Genomic DNA, 16,601 nt, shown 5'->3' on the forward strand with positions numbered 1-16,601 from the left:
ATGGAGGGACTTGTGTGCCTGGCCAAGTGTTTTAGGCTTTTCTACAGACCCAGGGAGACCTCTGAAGGAAAAGTATCACTGAATCCTCAGTCAGATAAATGATGTTTTTCTTCTTTTTATACATATAGAAACTGAGGTTTTGTCACTTGCTGAAGATCACATTATTAATAGGTGGTTGACCCAGGATGTGAATCCATGTCTAACAGCTTTGAAACGATACTTTTAAAGACTTCAGAAGTTAATATAACTTTATTTTAAAAATTATTTTGAACATATTCTACATGACTGAAATTGTATAAAGTAGAAGAAATGTGAAAATAAATGTCACAAGCAATATGAATTACTTATGATTAATTTTCCTTGTGGGAAATAGAAGGAATGATTAATTTTCCTTGGAGAAGTGAATAAAGCTTCCTAGAAAAGAGGACATTTGTTTATTCATTATTCGTTTATTATTATTTTAAACCAGAGCTAACATTCACTGAGCTCAAACCATGTACCTGCCATTGTTCTAAGCATTTTACACATGTTATTGATATCTCACAACAATCCTGTGAAACAGGTACTGTTATTTTCTACTTTTATTTCTAAAGCAAAGAGAGCTTAGGTAACATGTTCAAGTCACACATTTAGTAATCCTGGGTTGGATCCTGGTGAGTCAGACATCATGTTTTAGCCATAAGTAGGGACATTTAAACTGGACCTTAAGACAGGGAGATTTGTGAACCAAAGGGCATTTAAGAGAGAAAAACAAATGCAAATACTTGATGGTATGAAAGTTCACTGTGTTCTAAGAATAGGATTTCAGGGAAGTTTAGGGACATTTAGAGAAAGAACATTGTGTGTGTGTGTGTGTGTGTGTGTGTGGTAGGAAGTGGAGAGAGAGGGTTACAGAAGAATGATAGAAGAGGGTGCTAGAAATGTATTGGGTTGCCCAAAAAGTTCCTTTGGTTTTAAAATAAAAGACACATTTTTCATTTTCACCAAGAACTTTATTGAACAACATATTCACCATTTTGTTCCACTACCTTCTGCCATTTTTCAGGCAACTTCATAATTCCATCTTCCCAAAACTTGTTATCTTTTTGAGCAAAGAACTGTTCCAGGTGCCTTTTACAGTTTCCAGGGAATTGAAATTTTTTTCATTAAGAAAATTTTGTAAAGACCGAAATAAATGGAAATCTGAAGGTGCAATGTCTGGTGAATACAGTGGATGAATCAGAACTTCCCAGCCAAGCTGTAACAGTTTTTGCCTGGTCATCAAAGAAACACGTAGGCTTGCATTATCCTGATGGAAGATTATGCGTTTTCTGTTGACTAATTCCGGACACTTTTCGTCGAGTGCTGCTTTCAGTTAGTCTAATTGGGAGCAGTACTTGTTGGAATTAATCGTTTGGTTTTCCAGAAGGAGTTCATAGAGGACTCCCTTCCAATCCCACCATATATACAACATCACCTTCTTTGGATGAAGACCAGCCTTTGGTGTGGTTGGGGGGTGGTTCATTTTGCTTGCCCCATGATCTCTTCCATTCCATATTATTGTACAATATCCACTTTTCATTATCCGTCACAATTTGTTTTAAAAATGGAATATTTTTATTACATTTAAGTAGAGAATCGCATGCGGAAATACGGTCAAGAAGGTTTTTGTCGCTTAACTTACGTGGAACCCAAACCTCAAAGTGCTTAACGTAACCAAGCTGGTGCAAATTATTTTCACTGCTTAATTTGGATATTTTGAGTATGTCGGCTATCTCCCGCGTGGTATAATGTTGATTGTTCTCAACTAATGTCTCGATTTGATCACTATCAACTTCGACTGGTCTACATGACTGTGGAGCATCGTCCAGCGAGAAATCTCCAGCATGAAACTTTGCAAACCACTTTTGACACGTTCAATAAGTCACAGCACCTTCTCCATACACTGCATAAATCTTTTTTTGCGTTTCAGTTGTGTTTTTACCTTTCTTGAAATAGTAAAGCATAAAATGCTGAAATGTTGCTTTTCTCCCTCCAGCTTCAATATTTAAATGGCTACACAAAAATTCACCAATTTTGATAAGTTTTTTCAAAATGCATGCTGATATGACAGATGTCACAATACTATCTAACAAAATTGTTTAGAATGAAGTTAAAGACAAGTAAGTGTTACTAGAGCCATCTTATGGAAAAAAACGAATGAAACTTTTGGCCAACCCAGTAGTTTGTGGCCAGATAAGAAGGCCTGGATGCTAGACAAAAGAGTTTGGACTTGATCTTGTAGGCTATGCGGAGGTATTGAAGTTGCTTTTCTTCTTTTTTTTTTTTTTAATAAATTTTATTTATTTATTTTTGGCTGAGTTGGATCTTTGTTGCTGTATGTGGCTTTCTCTAGTTGCAGTGAGCAGGGGCTACTCTTCGTTATGGTGCATGGGCTTCTCACTGCAGTGGCCTCTCTTGTTGTGGAGCATGGGCTCGAGGCATGTGAGCTTCAGTAGTTGTGGCACGTGGGCTCAGCAGTTGTGGCTCGTGGGCTCTAGAGCGCAGGCCCAGCAGTTGTGGTGCATGGGCTTAGTTGCTCTGCAAAACGCAGGATCTTCCCGGACCAGAGATGGAACCCATGTCCCCTGCACTGGCAGGCAGATTCTTAACTACAGCGCCACCAGGGAAGCCCTCTTTTGTTCTTTTTTAATCAAAGGAATGCCATGATTATGTCTGTGTTTTAGAAGGCGTAATCTGATGGCAAGGAAAAATGGACTGAATGGAAGAGGCTGGAGGCATACAGAAGGGAGTCAGGACTCAGTTGCAATGTCTGATATCAAGGCCTGAACTAGGATGATGGTAGCGAGGATGGAGGAAAGGGAACCGAGGAACATGTGGACTATTGCTTATTTTCATAGCTGATGTCTATTTCCCTTTGGGCATAATATTTTGAAAGATGATTAAATGCTGCTGGTTTTGCTTGGAGAGAGTATTTGGAAAGTCAGGAACTCTGCTTACAACTCAGTGGTCTTCCACACAGGGCAAATCAGACACATTGAGACCATAAGAGGATACACATACCAAAGAAGTTCAGACACTTTAGTGTTTTCCTGGCCTTCCCATTTGTGAAACTATTCCATCTATAGCTGTGTGCCTTGTTTCTACCTCAAAGACAGGATGCCAGCTGCATTTTAATAACAGGTACCTTTCTGAGATTTGAAAATGTCCACAGAAGGCCACAAAACTTGACCTGATCCAAATAAAACTAAACAAAAGCTGAGGCAAGCTCACATTCTGCATGTCTTACCTTCTAGTCTTAACAAACATGACAAAGGAAACTTGCTGACACCTCCAACCCTTTTCACATGAATTCCATTTGCCTGGAAAGCTCCCCCTTCCATTATCCTCCTCTGTGAAGCAGCTCAGATCCACCTCTCCCAAGGCAAAGCTAGATATGCACTGCTTTCTGCTAGTGCCCTTCATATTTCTCTGTTATAGCACTTGTCATCTGTTTGATAGCTACTTGGTTATTTATCTTTCTCCCTCACCTGTGCTGTGAGCTATTTCTTTAAAGGTAAATCTTTAACTTGCCTCATGTATTTATCTCCAGTGCCAGGTAAGACACCAAATATATACATAAATGTTTGTTAAGTAACTTGCAGTCAGCACATAAACACATGATAAAAAGACTTCAGTTAAGGAAATTTAAATAAAAAGACTTCAGTTAAGGAAATGAAAATGATACGTGTAAAAAATATTTAAAATTTTTAAAAAGTAATAAAAATAATATATTCACATTGTTTATAAGGTCAAAAAATGCTATAATGCTTATTATGAAAACTCCTAATCTCCAGCTCCACCCATTCTTAACCTCAAACCCCCTGCCCAAACTCTTTTAGCTATTTCTTCTAGTATTTACTTCCATTAAAAAATAATATAGTTATACTGATTCTTTTTGATTTATCAGTTTTAGACATTATCTTTTGAATTCCTATTTTGGAAGATGAGGATTCATCTCTTCCATCACCGTAGGCCCCTATTTCCTCTCCCTTATGTAGTTAAAATAAAACTTTTGACTAATTCAAAATTCATTTTTTGAATTAGTGTTAAGCATTGGTTGCTGCTAAGCTAAGTTCTGTACTATATATTTCCTTTCTTGTACATACTTTTCTTACTGGAGACATTAATAATTTTATTTTTTCATTTGCTTAGCTCTCTATGTCACTATTTTCTACATTACCAAATATATCAGATAATGTATCTGTTCCATTTATTTTCCTGAAGACATAAGTCCTGGAGCCCTCTATACTCCTGTTCCAATCTTTTTACATACTAAACAGTGGTTATCCTAGGATTCCCTTTTAAAATCATCATGGGGATTCTCTTTGCCTCTCTCCTGTGTTATATTTCCTATTTCTTATTTTTACAAATCCCATGTTTCTCTCTCTCTCTCTCTCTCTCTCTCTTTTATTTTTAAACTTCCTCATTTTGATGGTGCATATCCTGTAGTAGCTTTCTGGAAAAGAGGTATGGGAAGTAATTTTTTTTTAAGACTTTGCAAGTCTCAATGTGCCTTAATTTTACCTTCACACTTGATTGGTAGTTCTCTGGATATAGAATTCTAGGTTGAAAAAAATTTTTGCACAGAACTTTTAAGGCATTGCTACTTTTTTTTGTTTGTTCGTTTGTTTGTTTGTTTTGCGGTATGCAGGCCTCTCACTGTTGTGGCCTCTCCCGTTGCGGAGCACAGGCTCCAGACGCGCAGGCTCAGCGGCCACGGCTCACGGGCCCAGCCGCTCCGTGGCATGTGGGATCTTCCCGGACTGGGGCATGAACCCGTGTCCCCTGCATCAGCAGGCGGACTCTCAACCACTGTGCCACCAGGGAAGCCCAAGGCATTGCTGCTTTGTATCCTAGTTTCTAGTATTTGTTGTTGAGAAATTTAATGTCATTTCAATCTCTCTCAGTCCCTTGCATGATGCCATTATTTTCCCCTGGAAGTCTGAGCATATTTTTTTTAATCTCCTAGTGTTCTGAAATTTCTTAATGTTGCACCTTAATATAGTTTTTGTTATTTAAAACTATTGTGCTCAGCCCTTGATAAGCCTTTACAAACTGAAAATATGTATTCTCTAGTCTGGAAATTTTTTCCTGTATTCTTTCTTTAATAATTTTTCTTTTATTTTTTTTAAAACATCTTTATTGGAGTATAATTGTTTTACAATGGTGTGTTAGTTTCTGCTTTATAACAAAGTGAATCAGTTATACATATAAATATGTTCCCATATCTCTTCCCTCTTGCGTCTCCCTCCCTCCCACCCTCCCTATCCCACCCTTAGAGCTGGTCACAAAGAACATAGCATCTCCCTGTGCTATGCGGCTGCTTCCCATTACCTATATATTTTATGTTTGGTAGTGTATATATGTGGATGCCACTCTCTCACTTTGTCACAGCTTACCTTTCCCCCTCCCCATATCCTCAAGTCCATTCTCTAGTATGTCTGTATCTTTATTCCCATCTTACCCTTAGGTTCTTCATGACATTTTTTTTTCTTAGATTCCATATATATATGTGTTGGCATACGGTATTTGTCTTTCTCTTTCTGACTTACTTCACTCTGTATGACAGACTCTAGGTCCATCCACCTCACTACAAATAACTCAATTTCGTTTCTTTTTATGGCTGAGTAATATTCCATTGTATATATGTGACAAATCTTCTTTATGAATTCATCCGATGATGGACACTTAGGTTGTTTCCATCTCCTGGTTATTGTAAATATAGCTGCAATGAACATTTTGGTACATGACTCCTTTTGAATTATGGTTTTCTCAGGGTACATGCCCAGTAGTGGGATTGCTGGGTCATATGGTAGTTCTATTTGTACTTTTTTAAGGAATATCCAAACTGTACTCCATAGTGGCTGAACCAATTCACATTCCCACCAGCAGTGCAAGAGTGTTCCCTTTTCTCCACACCCTCTCCAGCATTTATTGTTTCTAGAGTTTTTGATGATGTCCATTCTGACTGGTGTGAGATGATATCTCATTGTAGTTTTCATTTGCATTTCTCTAATGATTAATGATGTTGAGCATTCTTTCATGTGTTTCTTGGTAATCTGTATATCTTCTTTGGAGAAATGTCTATTTAGGTCTTCTGCCCATTTTTGGATTGGGTTTTTTGTTTTTTTGTTGTTGAGCTGCATGAGCTGCTTGTAAGTATTGGAGATTAATCCTTTGTCAGTTGGTTCATTTGCAAATATTTTCTCCCTTACTGAGGGTTGTCTTTTGGTCTTGTTTATGGTTTCCTTTGCTGTGCAAAAGCTTTGCAGTTTCATTAGGTTCCATTTGTTTATTTATTTATTTTTTATTTCCATTTCTCTAGGAGGTGGGTCAAAAAGGATCTTGCTGTGATTTATGTCATAGAGTGTTCTGTCTATGTTTTCCTCTAAGAGTTTGATAGTTTCTGGCCTTACATTTACGTCTTTAATCCATTTTGAGTTTATTTTTGTGTATGGTGTTAGGGAGTGATCTAATCTCATACTTTTACATGTACCTGTCCAGTTTTCCCAGCACCACTTATTGAAGAGGCTGTCCTTTCTCCACTGTACATTCCTGCCTCCTTTATCAAAGATAAGGTGAACATATGTGCGTGGGTTTATCTCTGGGCTTTTTATCCTGTTCCATTGATCTATATTTCTGTTTTTGTGCCAGTATCATACTATCTTGATTACTGTAGCTTTGTAGTATAGTCTGAACTCAGGGAGCCTGATTCCTCCAGCTGCATTTTTCGTTCTCAAGATTGCTTTGGCTATTCGGGGTCTTTTGTGTTTCTATACAAATTGTGAAATTTTTTGCTCTAGTTCTGTGGATAATGCCAGTGGTAGTTTGACAGGGATTGCACTGAATCTGTAGATTGCTTTGGATAGTAGAGTCATTTTCACAATGTTGATTCTTCCAATCCAAGAACATGGTATATCTCTCCATCTATTTGTATCATCTTTAATTTCTTTCATCAGTGTCTTATAATTTTCTGCATACAGGTCTTTTGTCTCCTTAGGTAGGTTTATTCCTAGATATTTTATTCTTTTTGTTGTAATGGTAAATGGGAGTGTTTTCTTATATTAACTTTCAGATTTTTCATCATTAGTGTATAGGAATGCTAGATATTTCTGTGCATTAATTTTGTATCCTGCTACTTTATGAAATTCATTGATTAGCTCTAGTAATTCTCTTGTAGCATCTTTAGGATTCTCTATGTATAGTATCATGTCATCTGCAAACAGTGACAGCTTTACTTCTTCTTTTCCGATTTGGATTCCTTTTATTTCCTTTTCTTCTCTGATTGCTGTGGCTAAAACTTCCAAAACTATGTTGAATAAGAGTGGTGAGAGTGGGCAGTCTTGTCTTGTTCCTGATTTTGGTGGAAATGCTTTCAGTTTTTCATTGAGGACAATGAAAATGAGGACGACCATTGAGGACGATGTTGGCTGTGGATTTGTCATATATGGCCTTTATTATGTTGAGGAAAGTTCCATCTATGCCTACTTTCTGCAGGGTTTTTATCATAAATGAGTGTTGAATTTTGTTGAAAGCTTTCTCTGCATCTATTGAGATGATCATAAGGTTTTTCTCCTTCAGTTTGTTAATATGGTGTATCACATTGATTGATTGGTATATATTGAAGAATCCTTGCATTCCTGGATTAAACCCCACTTGATCATGGTGTATGATCCTTTTAACGTGCTGTTGGATTCTGTTTGCTAGTATTTTGTTGAGGATTTTTACATCTATGTTCATCAGTGATATTGGCCTGTAGTTTTCTTTCTTTGTGACATCTTTGTCTGGTTTTCGTATCACGGTGATGGTGGCCTCGCAGAATGAGTTTGGGAGTGTTCCTCCCTCTGCTATATTTTGGAAGAGTTTGAGAAGGATAGGTGTTAGCTCTTCTCTAAATGTTTGATAGAATTCGCCTGTGAAGCCATCTGGTCCTGGGCTTTTGTTTGTTGGAATATTTTTACTCAGTTTCAATTTCAGTGCTTGTGATTGGTCTGTTCATATTTTCTATTTCTTCCTGATTCAGTCTTGGCAGGTTGTGCATTTCTAAGAATTTGTCCATTTCTTCCAGGTTGTCCATTTTATTGGCATAGAGTTGCTTGTAGTAATCTCTCATGATCTTTTGTATTTCTGTAGTGTCAGTTGTTACTTCTCCTTTTTCATTTCTAATGCTATTGATTTGAGTCTTCTCCCTTTTTTTCTTGATGAGTCTGGCTAAAGGTTTATCAATTTTGTTTATCTTCTCAAAGAACCAGCTTTTAGTTTTATTTATCTTTGCTAACATTTCCTTCATTTTTTTCATTTATTTCTGATCTGATCTTTATTATTTCTTTCTTTCTGCTAACTTTGGGGGTTGTTTTTCTTCTTTCTCTAATTGCTTTAGGTGCAAGGTTAGGTTGTTTATTCGAGATGTTTCCTGTTCCTTAAGGTAGGATTGTATTGCTATAAACTTCCCTCTTAGAACTGCTTTTGCTGCATCCCATAGGTTTTGGGTCGTCGCGTCTCCATTGTCATTTGTTTCTAGGTATTTTTTAACTTCCTCTTTGATTTTTCCATTGATCACTTCGTTATTAAGTAGTGTATTGTATGGCCTCCATGTGTTTGTATTTTTTACAGATCTTTTCCTGTAATTGATATCTAATCTCATAGCGTTGTGGTCAGAAAAGATACTTGATACAATTTCAATTTTCTTAAATTTACCAAGGCTTGAGTTGTGACCCAAGATATGATCTATCCTGGAGAATGTTCCATGAGCACTTGAGAAAAATGTGTATTCTGTTATTTTTGGATGGAACGTCCTATAAATATCCGTTAAGTCCATCTTGTTTAATGTATCACGTAAAGCTTGTGTTTCCTTATTTATTTTCATTTTGGATGATCTGTCCATTGGCGAAAGTGGGGTGTTAAAGTCCCCTACTATGAATGTGTTACTGTTGATTTCCCCTTTTATGACTGTTAGTATTTGCCTTATGTATTGAGGTGCTCCTATGTTGGGTGCATAAATATTTACAATTGTTATATCTTCTTCTGGGACTGATCCCTTGATCATCATGTAGTGTACTTCCTTGTCTCTTGTGGTAGTCTTTGTTTTAAAGTCTATTTTTTCTGATATAAGAATTGCTACTCCAACTTACCTTTGATTTCCATTTGCATGGAATATCTTTTTCCATCCCCTCACTTTCAGTCTGCATGTGTCCCCAGGTGTAAAGTGAGTGTCTTGTAGACAGCATATACATGGGTCTTATTCTTGTATCCATTCAGTCAGTCTATGTCTCTTGGTTGGAGCATTTAATCCATTTACATTTAAGGTAGTTATCTATATGTATGTTCCTATTACCATTTTCTTAATGTTTTGGGTTTTTTATTGTAGGTCTTTTCCTTCTCGTGTGTCTCCTGCCTAGAGAAGCCCCTTTAGCATTTGTTGTAAAGCTGGTTTGGTGGTGCTAAATTCTCTTAGCTTTTGCTTGTCTGTAAAGGTTTTAATTTTTCTGTCGAATCTGAATGAGATCCTTGCTGGGTAGAGTAATCTTGGTTGTAGGTTTTTCTCCTTCATCACTTTAAATATGTCCTGCCACTCCCCTCTGGCCTGCAGAGTCCCCACCAAAAAACCAGCTGTCAACCCCATGGGTATTCCCTGGTATGTTATTTGTTGCTTTTCCCTTGTTGCTTTCAATATTCTTTCTCTGTATTCAGTTTTTATAGTTTGATTAATATGTGTCTTGGCACGTTTCTCCTTGGATTTATCCTGCATGGGACTCTGTGCTTCCTGGACCTGATTGACTATTTCCTTTCTCATATTAGGAAGCTTTCAACTATAATCTTCTCAAATATTTTCTAGTACCTTTTTTTTCTCTTCTTCCTCTGGGACCCCCATAAGTCAAATGTTGGTGCATTTAATGTTGTCCCAGAGGTCTCTGAGACCTTCCTCAATTCTTTTCATTTTTTTTTCTTTATTCTGTTCTGTCATAGTTATTTCCACTATTTTATCTTCCAGGTCACTTATCTGTTCTTCTGCCTCAGTTACTCTGCTATTGATTCCTTCCAGAGAATTTTTAACTTCATTTATTGTGTTGTTCATCATGGTTTGTTTGCTCTTTCATTCTTCTAAGTCCTGCCTAAATGTTTCTTGTATTTTCTCCATTTTATTTCCAAGATTTTGGACCACCCTCACCATCACTACTCTGAATTCTTTTTCAGGTAGGCTGCCTATCTCCTCTTCATTTGTTTGAAATTTCTGGTCTGGTCATTACCTTGCTCCTTCATCTACTGCATATTTCTCTGTCTTCTCATTTTGCTTAACTTACTGTGTTTGGGGTCTCTTTTTCACAGGCTGCAGGTTTGTAGTTCCTGTTGTTTTTGGTGTCTGTCCCCAGTGGGTAAGACTTGTTCAGTGGGTTGTGTAAGCTTCCTGGTGGGGGGGACTGGTGCCTGTGTTCTGGTCGATGAGGCTGGATCTTGTCTTTCTGGTGGGCAGGACCACATCTGGTGGTGTTTTGGGATGTCTCTGACCTTATTATGATTTTAGGCAGCCTCTCTGCTAATGGGTGGGGTTGTGTTCCTGTCTTGCTAGTTGTTTGTCATGGGGCATCCAGCACTGTAGCTTGCTGGTCATTGAGTGGAGTTATGTCTTAGCATTGAGATGGAGATCTCTGGGAGAGCTTTCGCCATTTGATGTTACGTGGAGCTGGGAGGTCTCTGGTGGACCAATGTCCTGAACTCGGCTCTCCCACCTCAGAGGCTCAGGCCTGACACCTGACTGAACCACCAAGATTCTGTCAGCCACACAGCTCAAAAGAAAAGGGAGGAAAAAAGAAAGAAAGAAAGAATAAAATAAAATAACATTAATAGAATAAAAAATTTTTAAAAATTATTAAAAATAAAAAAATTAAAAAGTAATTTAAAAAAGAAAGAAAGAAGAGAGCAATGAAACCAAAAACCAAATCCACCAATGATAACAAGCGCTAAAAACTATACTAAACCCCCCCCCCCCCAGAAAACAAAACAAAAAAAACCAGACAGATAGAACCCTAGGACAAATGGTAAAAGCAAAGCTATACAGACAAAATCACATAAAGAAGCATACACATACAAACTCACAAAAAGAGAAAAAGGAAAAAATATATATATTAAAAAAAAGGAAGAGAGCAACCAAATCAATAAAGAAATCTACCAGTGATAATAAGCTCTAAATACTAAATTAAGATCAACATAATACCAGAAACAAATTAAACACAGAAAGCAAACCCCAAGTCTACAGTTGCTCTCGAAGTCCACCGCCTCAATATTGGGATGATTCATTGTCTATACAGGTATTCCAGAGATGCAGGGTACATCAAGGTGATTGTGGAGATTTAATCCGCTGCTCCTGAGGCTGCTGGAAGAGATTTCCCTTTATCTTCTTTGTTCGCACAGCTCCTGGGGTTCAGCTTTGGATTTGGCCCCACCCCTGTGTGTAGGTCACCTGAGGATGTCTGTCCTTTGCTCAGACAGAATGGGGTTAAAATATCAGCTGATTCGGGGGCTCTGGCTCACTCAGGCCGGGGGGAGGGAGGGGTACGGAATGCGGGGTGAGCCTGCGGTGGCAGAGACCAATATGACGTTACAACAGCCTGAGCCATGAAATGTATTCTTCCGGGGATGTTGTCCCTGGATCATGGGACCCTGCAGTGGTGGGCTGCACAGGCTCCTGGGAGGGGAGGTGTGGATAGTGACCTGTGCTTGCACACAGGCTTCTTGGTGGCTACAGCAGCAGCCTTAGCATTTCATACCCATCTCTGGTGTCCGTGATGATAGCTGCAGCTCGTGCCTGTCTCTGGAGCTCGTTTAAGTGGTGCTCTGAATCCCCTCTCCTCATTTACCCGGAAGCAATGGTCTCTTGCCTCTTAGGCAGGTCCAGCCATTTTCCCGTACTCCTTCTCGGCTAGCTGAGGTGCACCAGCCCCCTTCAGGCTGTGTTCACGCAGCCAACCCCAGTCCTCTCCCTGAGATCTGTCCTCCGAAGCCTGAGCCTCAGCTCCCAGCCCCCACCTGTCCCAGCGCGTGAGCAGACAAGCCTCTCCGGCCAGTGAGTGCTGGTTGGCACCGATCCTCTGTGGCGGAATCTCTCTGCTTTGCCCTCTGCATCTCCGTTGCTGTGCTCTCCTCCGTGGCTCCGAAGCTTCCCCCCCGCCGCCCCCACCCACCCCCATCTCCACCAGTGAAGGGTCTTCCTAGTGGGTGGAAACTCTTCCTCCTTCACAGCTCCCTCCCTGAGGTGCAGGTCCTGTCCCTATTCTTTTGTCTCTGTTTTTTCTTTTTTCTTTTGCCCTTGCCAGGTACGAGGGGAGTTTCTTGCCTTTTGGGAAGTCTGAGGTCTTCTGCCAGTGTTCAGTAGGTGTTCTATAGGAGTTGTTCCACAAGTAGATGTATTTCTGATGTCTTTGTGGAGAGGAAGGTGATCTCCACGTCTCACTCCTCTGCCATCTTGAAGGTCCCCCTCATTCATTACTGTTATCAACATAAATTAATATAATTCCTTTAGAATATAGAAATCTACATATTGATTCATAAAAATACTTTGACCTTTAACTGATTATCCTATGAAATTTTTTAGGGGAAAAATTTAATCAACAAAAATATTATCAATTTTAATGAAAAATTAAAGGCAATGAAAATTTCTAACAATCTCAAGATGTTAAAATTCAGTAGATGTCTAGTTTGAGATGCTAATATTGTATAGTAATTATTTTCCAACATGGATTACATTAACAGTTAAATATTATAATAAACACTAAGTGCAAAGAAAATACAAACATATGTTCACTGTGGGTAAGCAATGTAAACTTTATATGCTATAAAGGGAATATACAAAAATAGAACCAGTTGTTTTAGCAAGGTAGAATTAGGAAGGTTTTGTTTTTCTTTTTAAAAAATTCCTTTTATGTTGCAATAAAAATGTTTTTATAATTAAAAAAAAAACCTCTCAAGCCTAAAGCTGACAAAAATCATAGTGATTGTGTCTACCAGACCCTTAGATGAAGATGAAAACTAAACCATTCAGCCAAACATCTGAAAGTTTCAGAACAGCCAGGTCTTTGATGTTGGGTAGACTAAACAACCAGATGTTTGACTGAAGTTTTCTATTTTCATCTGAAGGCTGACATCATGTAACGATAGCCTGAGTGCATTACTGTTGTCAGTCACCATAAAGTTCAATGAGTTGTTAACATGGCCCCACGCAGCTCTCCTGGCCTTCCTCATTTGGTACTCACAAATACCATCTTTAACTTGCTCTTTGCTTTAAGGTGTTATATAACTCTGATTATTCTTCATTGTCTAAGGAATAAAGGGTTCATAATTGTGGCCCCAACTGGCATCACCAGCCCCATCTCTCATCATTTCCTTCCCTCACAAGGTCTATGTGCTCTAGATGCTAGCGATATAGACCCTGACCCTCAAGATACTCATATTTGTATTATTATTATTATCTTTGGCTAGAGAACATTTGGCTAGAGAACATTCATTGAGCTATTATGCTCCAGAGTGCTAGGGCTTAGTATACAATATTGAGTTTAACCTTCACCATAACTTTCTGTGGCATTATTTCCATTTTACCAGTAGAGAAAGAGAAGCTACAGAGGTTAAGGATCTTGCCCCAAATTATATAACCAGTAAATTACAGAGCCAGGACTCAGTCTATTGGATTCCAAAGTTTTTGCTCTTAATCACAACACCACTGAGACATGTTTACTAATAAATTTACTAAGGTATTGTGGCTGTGTGGTAGTATGGAGAGAATGAGGTCTATAAAATGGCAGTAAATAAAGTAGAAATAGGCAAAGGTTTAGTCCAAGTACCATTTATAGAAGGCCTAGTATGTTCTGGGCCCTATCCTAAGTACTAGGGACATAAAAAAGTCAAATATCATCTTTGCCCTGAAGGAGAAATCAGTTTAATAAGGGTGTTAAAAACCCAAAATTAGGTGGAAAATTCAGGTGGTTCCAGAAATGGAGCCCAAAGAAGTGCTGGTGTCATATATGCCCAGGGCTTGGCTGGGGTACAGAGTCATGGGGTGAAAGCTCCAGGAAGAGGAGAGAGGAAATAGAGAGCTCCCCAGATACCAGGGAATCTGGGAAGAAGTGCCCAGAGAGATCTGAAACACATGACAGGCACAACTGTTTAAAACAATAATGAAACACGTGACAGGCACAACTGTTTAAAACAACAACGAAGAGTTATTTATTTTACTAGTTCCTGTTGTTGCCTCTACTGGTCACCAGGGATTCGGATTAGAGTCAGACACAGTCCCTCCCAGTAGTGGTCATTGGGGTTGGCTCATTCTTTCTACAAATAAGTATGGAGAAGATACTATGTTTGAGGCTTTGTTCTAGGCACTGGGGATACAATAGTAAACAAAACAGACATTCCTTCATGGAGCTTATGTTCTATTAGGGAGAGACAGACAAATAAATATGTAAAATATATAGTATTTTAGAAGGTGATGAGAGTCAGGAAGAAAACTAAAGAAGAAAAGGGGGACAGGAAGTATCAATGAGATAGCAAGATCAGGAAAGGCCCCTCTAGGAAGGTGATATTTGAGCAAAGACCTTGCATTTTCACAAAAAGGAGAGCATTCTAGGTAGAGGAAAGAGCAAGTACAAAGGGCCTGAGTCTGAAGTGTGCTTGGTGTGATCCAAAAACAGCAAAAGGGCCAGTGTAACTGGGAAAGATTAAGTATTATAAGAATTTTGACTCTTATTCTGAGAGAGATGGGTAGCCATTGGATGGTTTTTGAACCAAGAAGTGTTATGATCTGCTTTATGATGTCACATTTTTATTCTGGTTGCTGTGTTGATAATAGACTGAAGAAGGATAAGGGTGGAGGTAGGGAAACCAGTTAGGTGGTATTGTAGGGGAGAGATGATGGTGGCTAGGATCAGAATGATAGCAGTAGAGGTATTGATTCTGAATATACTGTATTTTAAAGGAAGAGCTTGTAAAGTTTGCTGATGGATAAAATTGAGGTGTGAAAGAGTGGAGTCAAGGATGACACCAAGATTTTACCCTAAGGAAATGTAAAGGTGGAATTGTAATTTACTTTGGTGAATAAGACTGAGGAAGAAGCAGGTTTTAAGGGAAAGATCTGGAGCTTAGTTTTGACATGTATATTAAATATTCAGGTGGAGATGATGAGTAAGCAATTGGATTGTATGGGTCTGGAGTTCAGGGGAGAGTTCCAGGCTAGAGATAAAAATCTGGGATTCATCAGCATGTAGATGATTATTTGAAGCTACATGAAGTCACCAAGGGAGTGTATACAAGAAAAACAAAAAAGGACTGAGCTCTGGGCACTCCAAGATTTAGAGGTCAGGACATAAGAAACCAGAATAGAAGACTGAGGAAGAATTATTAAAATTAGAAAGAAAACCAGGAGAGGGTAGATTTTAAGAATCAAAAGAAGGCAATGTTTCTGGGAAAGGGAGTGATCAACTCAGTTATGTGCTGCTGAGAATTGACTGTTGGGCTTAACAATATGGAGGTCATTGGTGATCTTGATGAGAAATTCCTATGGAATGTTGGGGGCATAGCCAGACTGGAAAGTTTAAGTGAGATTTAGAGGAAAAGAAGAGACACAGTGAGATTAGATAAGACTTTTGAGGACTCTCTCAGTAAAGCAGCAAATAGGGTTGAAGTTGGAAGGGAATATGGAGTTGGGGCAGGGATAGGAGTTTAATATGGGAGAAATATCAACATTTGTGTGTGTGCTTATAGAAATGTTCTAGTTTAGGGTTTCTCAACTTTGGCACTACTGACATTTTGGGCTGAATAATTTTTTGTTGTGGAGGGCTGTCTTTTGCATTGTAAGATTCTAAGTATAACATCCCTGACATTCTATCCACTTGATGCCAGTAGCATCCCCCAATCTCCCCAGTTGTGATAACCATAAGGGTCTCTATGCATTGCCAAATGTTCCCTGAGAGATGGAGGGAAGGAAATGGACAAAATCACCCGCGGCTGAGAACCGCTGACTTAGTAGAAAATAAAAATATTGGTGATGCTGGATAGAAAATTGGAGAATTGCTGGGGCAATATCCTTGAGTTAATGAGAAGGTATGGGACCTATGGCACAAGAAGAGGGATGGGCCCACTAGTTTTATAGACTGTGAATCCACATTAACAGAGAAAGCAGAGGTTATGGGCACAGATGCAGCTGGGTGGCTAGATGTGGTGGTAGAAATCTAAGGAAGTTCTCTTCTAGTCACCTTTGCTCTTTGTCAATAAAATAAGCAGCAGAGTAGGCAGCTAAAATTGAGCACATAAAAGGTGTTGGAGGTTTTAAGAGATGGAAGATCATCTAGGAGAATGAAAGACAAAACAGACTAGTGAAATGTATTGTGATTGCTGAGCAGCTTTACTGTTCAGCAGTAAAAACCCATTAAGAATAGAATAGGGCTGGTTGACTTTTTTGTATTCTTTTCTCCAGCCACACTTAAAGGCCTTGATGCAAAAAATAAGCTGAGTTGGGTATGGGCACGGTTGTAGCCTTACCAAAAAAGTATCATGAAATGAAGTGGGGCAAGGGAGTTGATAGAATATGCAAGGGA

The sequence above is a fragment of the Grampus griseus genome (genome assembly GCF_964374135.1).
Source record: "Grampus griseus genome assembly, chromosome: 1".
NCBI lineage: Eukaryota > Metazoa > Chordata > Mammalia > Artiodactyla > Delphinidae > Grampus > Grampus griseus.